Source organism: Haliaeetus leucocephalus, unplaced genomic scaffold, assembly GCF_000737465.1.
Source record: "Haliaeetus leucocephalus isolate CR32 unplaced genomic scaffold, Haliaeetus_leucocephalus-4.0 Scaffold140, whole genome shotgun sequence".
NCBI lineage: Eukaryota > Metazoa > Chordata > Aves > Accipitriformes > Accipitridae > Haliaeetus > Haliaeetus leucocephalus.
In genome coordinates, this window is record NW_010972576.1 from 4,085,046 (window position 1) to 4,095,418 (window position 10,373).

The 10,373-nt window shown below is 40.5% G+C and overlaps 1 protein-coding gene across 1 annotated transcript in view; it reads left to right on the plus strand.

Moving 5' to 3' along the window:
* Window positions 1–10,373, plus strand: part of PDGFC (platelet derived growth factor C) — a 178,821-nt gene that overhangs the window by 1,010 nt on the left and 167,438 nt on the right. The gene's annotated exons all lie outside the window — the stretch shown is intronic.

Sequence of the window (10,373 nt, forward strand, 5' to 3'; positions counted from 1 at the left end):
AATGAGAAGTGAGCGAGCAGGCGACCTGGCCCACGCGCCATGGCGGGCAGCAAGCGGTGTGTTGGTTCTGTAACGCCCAAATGTCGGGTACCCCTCAGCTCCACCTTCTGAGCAACGTTCCTCTCCTAAACGAATTATGGACACGCTCTGAACATAATCCCATGCCCTTCAGAATTTGCTGCTGCCATATATATACACGTGTGTGTGTGTGTGTGCATATGCATACATGCACGCGGATGCAAAAATCTACTGCCACGGGTCAGTTTAAGGCGACAGGTCTCTCAGGACAAGGTTTTCCAGCTCAAACACAGGAACTTGCAAGTGAAACAAAGTGAATTTGTTTCCTGAAACAGAAAGCAAAGCCCAGAGGCTTCCCATAACACTGTCTGCAAGAAAGTAAGCTTATTTTTTCAAAACCCTTCTGAACTTCATGTCAGGAATAGAAACCAGGATGCTGTAGTTGTTCTAGAAGGACTGGCATAAACAAACAAAAGGAACAAATGACTGTCGGCACCAGCAGCTTGAGCTACTGCAGCCGCAGCAGGCTCCGCTTTCTGCACGCTGCTTCCCGCAGCCGCCGAGCCCGGCTGCTTGTTGCGTCCTCTCGTACGCAAAGCACCTAATCGCCTCCTTTGGGCTCTCTCAAATCCACTGGCATTTGCAAGCGCCTCCTGATGCAGCTACGGTTGTGATGAATATTTGCGGTAACTCAACAGGACAATGCATAAAATAGAAATGAATTCCATCCACCCCTCAGGTTCACATTAAATAGAAGCATACAGCTAATATCTTTCTATGACTAATAAAAGTGAGATATATGTGACAAAGTCAAGAAAAAGGAGCTGCTTTGGTAAGATACCTTTAGTATCTTTAGGTGTATCTTTAGGTGTCTTACGCCTCACAAATAATATCAAACTCTACAAGAAATATTTCAATAAGCCTTGATTTTTTTTCATGCACAGAAATGGAATAGGTGTCAGCTCTCAAGCAAGTGCTGGCAGTGAAGGGTCTGTGGGAAAAGGCCTCTCCTCCCGCCTCTCACCATATAAAAGCTGGCCAAGGTCACAGGCAGCTGCTTTCTTACCTGGCAGCACCTTCTTGGCAGGCCGGCAGGGACAGAATAATCACGCTGCTCACGCCACCCCCTTGCTCGGCACTTGCTGTCATGCGTGCAGGACGTTGAAGGACAGCCCGCACGCCATTCAGATGTCCTACTGCAGCGCCAGCCGACCTAGCAATGCCCAAATGGGAAGGACTGGGGAAAAAAAGCCTCCTATAAAAGCCTTGTACCAGCAAGCCAGTTGATCATGAGTAATGGGCCGCGTTCTGCTGATTGGTTTTGGTGATGTTTTGTATTTCAGAGATCCTACTGAAGAGAAATAAGTAAATAAAATAGAAGTTTTACTAGTAAATGAATGTATAAGGGCAGATCCCCTTCTGTCTCAGCATTCATTGTATTTCAGAGTGCAGGGGTGTACTTGGCTGTCTTTCCTCTGCTTGCAGCTGCTGCTGTGTCCACTGCTGAGAACATCTAACCATGTTCATTTCTCTGATTCAGGAATAATTCCCAGGAATTCCTGATCTTAGACATTATCCTGATCACTAGAAAATAGTTGTGTAAACCATATGCAAAATACAACAAGACTTTTCCTAGTGATCAGCCCAGGGACATCAGTCCTTTCTTCAGTTTGCAGTGGTGGAACGTGGAGATCTGAAGATCCAGCAGTCCAGCTCTGCATTTCAGTCACACAAAAGATACTTTGTACCTGTACAGGATAGAATTTCTTTGGTTTTATTGCTTTTTTTAGTCTACTTTCTTAAGGTAATGAGTTTTGTGTAATAACACTCTGTATGTGTGCATGTTTCAAACAGCTTGTTGCAAACTTTTGATTTTTTTCAACTGATTGATATCACCTTAAAAAAACAACAACAACAACAAACCAAAAAAAGCAGAGAGCTCAGAGATATTAAGTCCTGCATGTTTTGTAAAGACAGCTGTCTGGGAGGACAGATTGAGCTAATGTTCCTGCAGAAGGAAAAAAAGTGAGAAAGCAAGCAGACTGGCAAAAGTGATTACTAGACATCAGAAAACCCACCTGGGAGACAGCTATTATAAATTCTTTAAACACAAACATATTTAATTCATACAGTATCTGCTTTACTGGAGGAGGAATTATGACTGAAAAACAGAACTCCTAATGTTGAATAGCTGACAAAATTTTATTAAAGCCTTTACCAAGCTTTTTTCAGGAAAGTGAATATGTATTTTTAAATTTCTATTAACAGAAGAACCCATGCCTTAGCTTTCAGATTAATTCAGCTAAAAAGCCAGGCAGCCACAAGACCCACATGGATTAGAAATCAGGTTTCATTAGTTTCAATGCTCACCAAACTAGTTTTTCTTATAAATTGAGTTGATTTAGTTCACACAATTAGAAAACATAATTTTAAAAAGGATTTCATGTTCTGCAACCTTTGTAGTTACAGGTGGGTTTGATTTCAATCACATGTCACATCTTGATGGCTTTGGTGATCATCCAGAAGCTGTAGAGGTTTACAGGGCTCCTAAGAAAGACCAGTTTCTAAAGAATGCTGAAAGCTCTTCGTTCTTCCTTCCTTTTCTACTATTGTAAAGAGGTATATATCCTCAGGTCATTGCAGGAAATAGGGACAAAACAGGTACATGGTATAAAAGGTTTCTCCCTTCTGGTACCAATGACCAGAACTGTTGAAGGTACCTGATTTCCTTCCTTTTGAAAAGACTAGTGATTTTCATTCCATTTTGAAATACAGAAATTTAAAGTAGCAAACCCAGCAGCGAACAAAATAACAAAGAGATGAAGAAAATTATAGTCTGTCCACCCTAATGTTCCAGTTCCCTCATCTCTCTCTCCTTTACGGATACCGAGTGTGACAGATGATCCTTACAGGGTCGATCTGAATGCTGGCAAATTCAGACTGTTATGCCTTGGTGGAGGCTTGAGAATGAAGACTTTCGAGAGAGCTGCATGTACAATGAAGTGTCTCATTTATTAAAATTAAATGAGAAAATGATTAGAAACATGTGCCCCTTCAAACTGGTAAGTGTAATAAGCCTGGGCTGTATAAGGCTTTATGTATCTGATACAAAATAGCTTGTCAAAACAGCAATGTCATATATTGATCATAATAGACATAATCATATTAATAAAGCCTGTACTTCACAGGAAGCAGCCACATGTCTTACTGCTGTCATGGATATACAGAAAATTGGGATCATACAAGTTGCCCAAAACATATGTTCCTTGCAGGCTTACACATTTTATTATTTGCATTTCCTATGTAGCTATGCCTTTTCTGACAGAGCTCCACGTGCAAAGCACTGTCAAGCTGTGTGTATGACTTCAAGCTTTTTTTCTGCCGCTCTCTTATTGCTAAAAAGAAAGTATTGTAGCAATGACCCCAAAGCTGAGAAAAAAAAACAACAGAACAGAGTACATGTCCTGTAATCCTTGAAAGGATTGATTAATATAGAAAGCAGGGGTATCCATATTAGAATACAGATATCCATATATTGTATGCAAACACCAAAGAGGGAGGTGTATGTGAATAGTAGTTGATTCTACAGTTCTCTAATGTCATTGCCAAAGAGATTAAAGTTTAATCCCAGGTCACCAAAGCCAATAAGATTTGCACTGCTGATATCGGTGGGTGAAAATTCTTATAGAGGTTTCAACCTAAAAAACAGTCTCCAAAATGATTAAATTCATAGTTTCTGTTGTTGTGCAAGTAAGCCTAGGACCCAGTATTAATAATATTGCTGTGTGAAGTTCTGCATATTCCTATGGACAGCTTAATCAGCCTGAGAAATATCTTAACTGTCAAAAAAAGTGTTCTCTCATCTGAAACACCTCTCCTTGTGTGGGAGTATTTTACTAGTGACATTGAAGTAACTTTAAACTCTTCTTGCACCTTATAACACCCACAGTCAGCGTGGTACCTTAAAAAAATTTTGCACACAATCACGTAATAGTGTTAAAAGACCAACTAAAACTTTCTTTAAAATTACTCAGGCTCGTTTTCTACCTGTAAGATAATCTTTCGGAAAGTTATTTGGAAATAATTAAATCAAAAGATGCTTATTTGTATGCATCCACATTTAACCCGTATGCTCACATTTTACCCCTCTGTTTCAATAAAACTGGATGACTGTGTAATTATTTGGCTGAACACATTTAGTGCCAGCATCATTTCCTTTGTGGATTATACCGCCCTTTAAAATTTGAGATACAAGTCAGTGGTGAAAAGGATTAGCCTGTCAGCTTCAAAGTTCTTAGATGCAGTGTTTGTTCATGCATAAATGGTAGATGTAAATGACTTGTGAAGAGTTAATGCATGATTAGTAATTGTTATCAACATGCTACAGGCATGATCTGCCGGCCTCATGAATAACTGTACCACAGCTATAGCTATACAAATCAATAAAGAATATAGCTGTACTTTGAAAAGAACCAGGAAGACAGTTGTTATTGAAATGTCATTCAACACCACGTTCTATACTTTCTGCAACACAAACACTTTCTAAAGGCACTTATTGCATGCAAAGTGCTACACAGGATTAAGTACCTGCCTTTACTTACACAATAAAAAGAGGACATGGATTCCTTGTTGTGCAAGTCAAGGCAATTCCAGCTAATAAGAATTTTAAGTATGATTCAGGATTCCTCCTGGCTGACTATGTTGGATAGATACCTAGATATTCCTTAGGACAGACAGAAGTGAGGACAGCCTGCAATGTCACATTCAAATTTCCTTTTTGCCCACCATAGTGTATGCATTCTGCCTAAATCACACTGCTGATGTGCTTTACTGTAGTAGCTGCTCTTTACTTAAATTCTTCTTGATTTGCCCTCAGTCTGAACAGCTGTCAGCTACCTGCTAGACATATGGTGCCAAAGGCCCGCAGGGCAAATTTCTTACAACCCACAAGATGCTCAGTCGCAGTCTTTGGAACACTTCTAGCACACTGTCATGGTGTTATAAGGAATTGTGCCTGTCCCAGGCTCCAACTTGAAACTGGACATGAGCCCCGAAATTCATCATGTGCTTGCTACCTAAAGAAAACAGATCCTTTTTGCTTTTCAGACAGCTATTTCAGCAGGATCTCAATATAAGGGCTTAATTTGGTTCTTAGTCTAAAAAAATTGTATTCTTTACATTTGTGCTATAATAAGTCATAAATTTAGGATCTGTTTGCTCATCCAGATTTAGCAAATCAGAAAAGGGACACCATCTTAATAAATGCAGTTTCCAGGAGAATGTCTGGGTTTTCACACTTAACACCAGTGTGAAGGATCCATGCAGGTTGAAGGATCTGCCTTAGAAGATCCTAAAAGGCACTACTAAATTTACCCTGAAATTAAAGTTCTGCTACTTTTCTTTCAGAAAGAACTGGTGATGCCTGACTGCTGATTCTTTGGGTAAGGAGTGAAATGAAGACTGTAAAATGTAGAAGAACCATTATCTATACAGTAGAGGAAGTCCTGGAGAAGGAACACACTCAGCAAGAGGAACAGGTGCCTGAGGCACAAACACAGGTATGTGACACACTATTTAAGGAGATATTTTTCAACAGGGAATATTGGAGAAAACTAGGGGTTGGAGCAATCACTGGTCTATGAACCATCTTGACTGAACATACTTCTGAGAGGTTTGAATACAATTAAGCATGCAAGAAAGGCTGTGTCCTCCTAGTTTGAAAAACACACTTCAGAGTAATCATAGTTATATACTTGGTGCCTAGTTATTACACTACATGCTTTCTCAGAAATTATAATAACAATTAATAATTTCCAAAATAGAAACATCCAAAAATGTTACCCAGAATTCCCTGTAGAAATCCCACTCATCCTACAATGACAGCTTGTTAAGGAAACAAGTATTTTACACATTATGCCTGAAATGTACAGTGTAAATCACATACCTTACATCAACATTAAAAATAAATCTAGCTCTGAAAGTTCAAGAAGCTGTGGTGAAAGTTCTTGTGCTGCTAATTCTTTTTTTTATGTCTAACTTTAACAGAGATGCCAGAGGTTTTAGCAATTGTGGTCATTCGGTATTAAAGAATGTACTGACCTTTTACTGCATCCCTAGCATAATTTTCTGCCCTCTAAGACATTACCTTTCCTGTCTTGAACTAGGAGAGACTCTTACGTGCTAATGGATCTGATGTCAGTGCTGCTAGAGAGAATTGTTTTTATGCTGGAAACAACCTGGTTGTTGAAAAAATACATTCTCTGTTTCAGGTTATATATGATTATTGTTATATTTTTGCCTTTACATAGGTTAACTATGATATCAACTTAGGCCAGTCAGCAGAGCCATTGCCTTTAGTAAAACTATTCATGTCCTTAAGTGTGATTTGAAATGCTTTGTTTGATTAAGGATCTGTATTTTATGTTAGTGCTTATCTTGAATGTAGGAGTTAAAATCATAGATCCTGCAGTCACTCTGAATGAAGAACTCAATGAAAATATTCCATTCTGAACATCTAAAGGACTAGGACTGGGGTTTGCCTGCCCAGACAGATATATGGTGTCAAAGTACCATTCTGTTATTCTGTATGCACTATAACCGCAGTACTGTTCGTATGAAGACCATGCAGTCATTAAATATTTGATGAAGATTGTCAAATGACTGCATAAAAGCAGCCATGCTACTTCAGACCACTGGACCCCATAGGACAACTTTCTATCTGCAACAGTGGCCACAGGCAGATGTCTACGGAAGAGTATGAACAGGATCAGCAAATGTTATGCTTTACCCAAATACCTTTCCAAACTCTAACCATTTTCAACTCAGAGGATTTCTTAGTATCGTTGTGAAAGTACATAGACCTTAGTATATTAGAAAAAGGCACATATCAAGGGCACTGCTGTCCTGCCCTTCCAAGATTAGGAAAAGAAGTATATGGGGCAGCCTGGGTACACAGAGGAACTGTCAGACTGCAGAGAAATAGTCTAAGACTGGCTGTCACAGCTGTCAAGTCTAGCATGATGGCTCAGTTCCAAGGACCAAATTCCTGCTGCTGTAGGGCAGAAGAATTGGGTAAGTAAGAGCCAGAAACCCCAGGCTCTTTATGTCATTGTTTTCCTTTCACTAGCAGCATACGTGCAATAAATATTTGCCCCAGTGTGCACAGGAACACAGTTTTCCCCCATTTTCCTTCTTTCATAAAATAAAAAATTATTCAGGCTTGCAAGTAGAAGCGGTTTTCCAATCCTTATCCTAATCCTTCCCCGCTTCACCTCTGGTCTGCCCAATAACAGTTTGTGAAGAAGGGTCTTAGGTTAGCATACTTGTGTCTGGATCTTCCAGTGAAGATCCATCTGAAGACAGACCAGATGGTGCCTATTTCTGGTTTCCAGTCCAATGTCTGGGAGAATGTGACTGTGAAGCTGCCCTGAGTACCTCTCAGAAACCAGCCTTCAGAAGCTGTTTTCTCTCTCATTCGAGTCCCTTGCTGCTGGTAGTGCAGCTGACCAGCGAAAGGCCACAGAGACTGCTGAGGCTACACCAGCAAAGGACCTGGCCAATCTCTTTGTGGCTGGCATGCAAACCAGAAGCTGAGAGCAAGTCAAGGTATCACATAACAAGATAATGGACTGGGTAAAGATGTCAGCAAACTGTACAGTGACATTAGGGACAGCCACATTGATCTGTCTGTATATCTGCTGGCAGTAATGATGGCAGAAGTGTATCTCTAATGGGCTTTACAGCATTTATAATCCCATCAACTTTCCCTAAAATCCAGGGAGGCCTCTTTTCTGTTGGCTCATCTGGTCTAGCTCCTTACAGTCAGTGAGAATCTGGAGGCTCTGAATTACTGACATCATTCACTGGCCACTTAATGGCCTAGATGCTGAGGGTGATGTTTCCTGCTGGAAGAGTGATAGCATAAATAAAATGCATAGGAGACAACTAGTCTCAAAATCACACAAGGAATACATACTATCAGTGTTGCAGTTACACTCCTCAATTTATATGTCAGCCATGCAACTCAGGAAGACAGATCTCAGGAGACATTTTGCTGCCATTCAGCCTCCTCTCGAATGTTTTGCCGTGGTTCTTCACTGCAGCGGCATGCTGCAGTATGGTGTGACGCAAACACAGCAGCTGCTGTCCAGAGCTTTTTCCAGCCTGTGCATCTCCACATCTCAGGCACACATCCCTAGCTAAACCCTGGTCTGTCTGACCCCAGATTGCCTGGACCTTGTCTGCTACATAAACTGACCTTACTTTAGTCTCTGCTTCAGTCACTACGGTCTCAATATATTCCTCACTCAATTCCTATTACGGAGTTTCCCAGTCCATCCTCTTGGCACCCACTCTAATCTAATCTTGACTACTGTTAGCCAGTCCAATCCCACTCTCCGATTCTTGCATGAGGGCCTGGACACTAGCGCAGAGCATGTGGGAGACATCAGAGCTCTCTCACCCATTGCCAGCGCAGGGGACTTGGCTCCAAACTGCCTGGGTGGGCTCATCAGTGAAGCCCCAGTTGGAGTTAAGGACCTCTAGATAAAACAGTTTTAGACAACTGGCATAAAGGAGATGAGTAACACTGCTTAGGTTAGATGTTTAGGCTGGCAGTCACAAGCTAGAGACTTTCCCAGTTGAAGAGTGACAGAAGTGCACTGGGCATCAGGAATGCTGCCTAAGGGAGAGAAACAAATTGTGGTGGTATGTTGAGCTAAGAGCTGATGATAAGGAGGTCAAATTAGCACTAATAAGGTTCAAACTAGACCACATTTCCATGTTTGCTTATGCTGAGATAGATAAGAAAGCCCAGCCTTACTAAAGTCAAATTATTTCACACCTACTTTATTCACTTACAGAGCAGGCTAGCTGCGCTGTCAAAGAATGGTTGACTTGGTGTGTTTTGACAAGCCCATATTGTATGCTTCTTAGCACCTCATCTTTTAGGTGTATACAATTTGATGAAACAAATATGTTATGCCCTTTCTCTTTCTAGAATTTCACATTCCTCCTTTCCTCTCTTTTCATGATAGTTTAATAAAATTGAACCAGCATCAGGTTCACAGTTCCAGCATTGTATTTAGGCCTCTCCTTTCCTGTCTCTAAATTCGTGGTTAACTTCCACAAATACTTATAATCAGGAGATTCTCTGAATTTTCATATCAGTAGATAGATTGGTCAGTCCAAAAATGGAGTGAGTTCCTTTTCTTTACAGTCTTCTTAAATCTACTTCAGGTACTGGGCCTTTTGCATAACATGGATTTAAGACCACTGTAACAATGCTTAACTCTGCTCTTTATTTTATTAAAGACATTAAAATTAACCAAACATTTCCCTTTAATAAGTACCTTGGCTTGGAGCTTTACAGAGATGCAGATCACAGCAAAACATAGATATCTTGAGATGCTCATTGTGATTTACTAAGAATGAAAAAGCCACATATAACTGAAATTTCTCTATGCTGCATTACCATTATCCCTGAAATGCTCCAGTGAACTTTTGTAACAAACCAAACAAAAAAAGAGACCTGTTGACTAGTTCAAAAGCATGGACAGTCCTTGTTCAGTCACAGTTAATTAAAAAATTCCCTTTTAGTTCATGTGAACCAGGATTTTGAGTTCTAGTTATGGAATATCATTGGCAGTGTAGATTAAAGGATTTTTTATTGTTGGCTTTCTTCAGTTTCAAAACAACTTTGCTGCCAGACAGCTATTTACAACACAAGTTCAGAGCAGCAGTTTTGTTATTAAAGTGCTGGAAAATAAACAAATGCAAACATAGAAGTGTAAAGAAGTGTAGCCAAAACCTTTTACTAGACTAACTAGAAAATAGGCAACATAAAGATCTTTATTTTAAAAATGCATTTTTTCCATAAAACTAGCCACTGATGTTTACTGATGATTCAGTCCAAATATGAGCTGCATTTGAACTTTGATTGACAAAACACCCAAACCTGGCCCACACCTTGGCCTGCTCTGACCACATAGCAATCCTATGGAAGGAGATCCAGCCATCCAAAGCAGCTCCAGCTCTTTCCATCCAGGCATCTCCCATCCAGATCTGCTGGGAGACAGTGCTGCTGGCCGCTGATTTTTAGCAAGAGATTACTCCTAGCTCTGAAATCACTCCTTCTTTCCTCTGTCCCAGGGGAAAGTCACACAAAGCTAAGCTGTTTGACTTTGCCTTGGGACAGAGAGTTGCAACGCTCATATATCCCAGCAGTGAATTCAGCTCAGAAGTGAGGTCAGGTTTTGTCATCTCCTGAATGAACTTGAACCCTGGCTGGGATCTGATTTAGACAGTGAAGAAAAAAGGAAAAAGAAACCCAACAAAAAAGAAACTAGGGGGGGGGG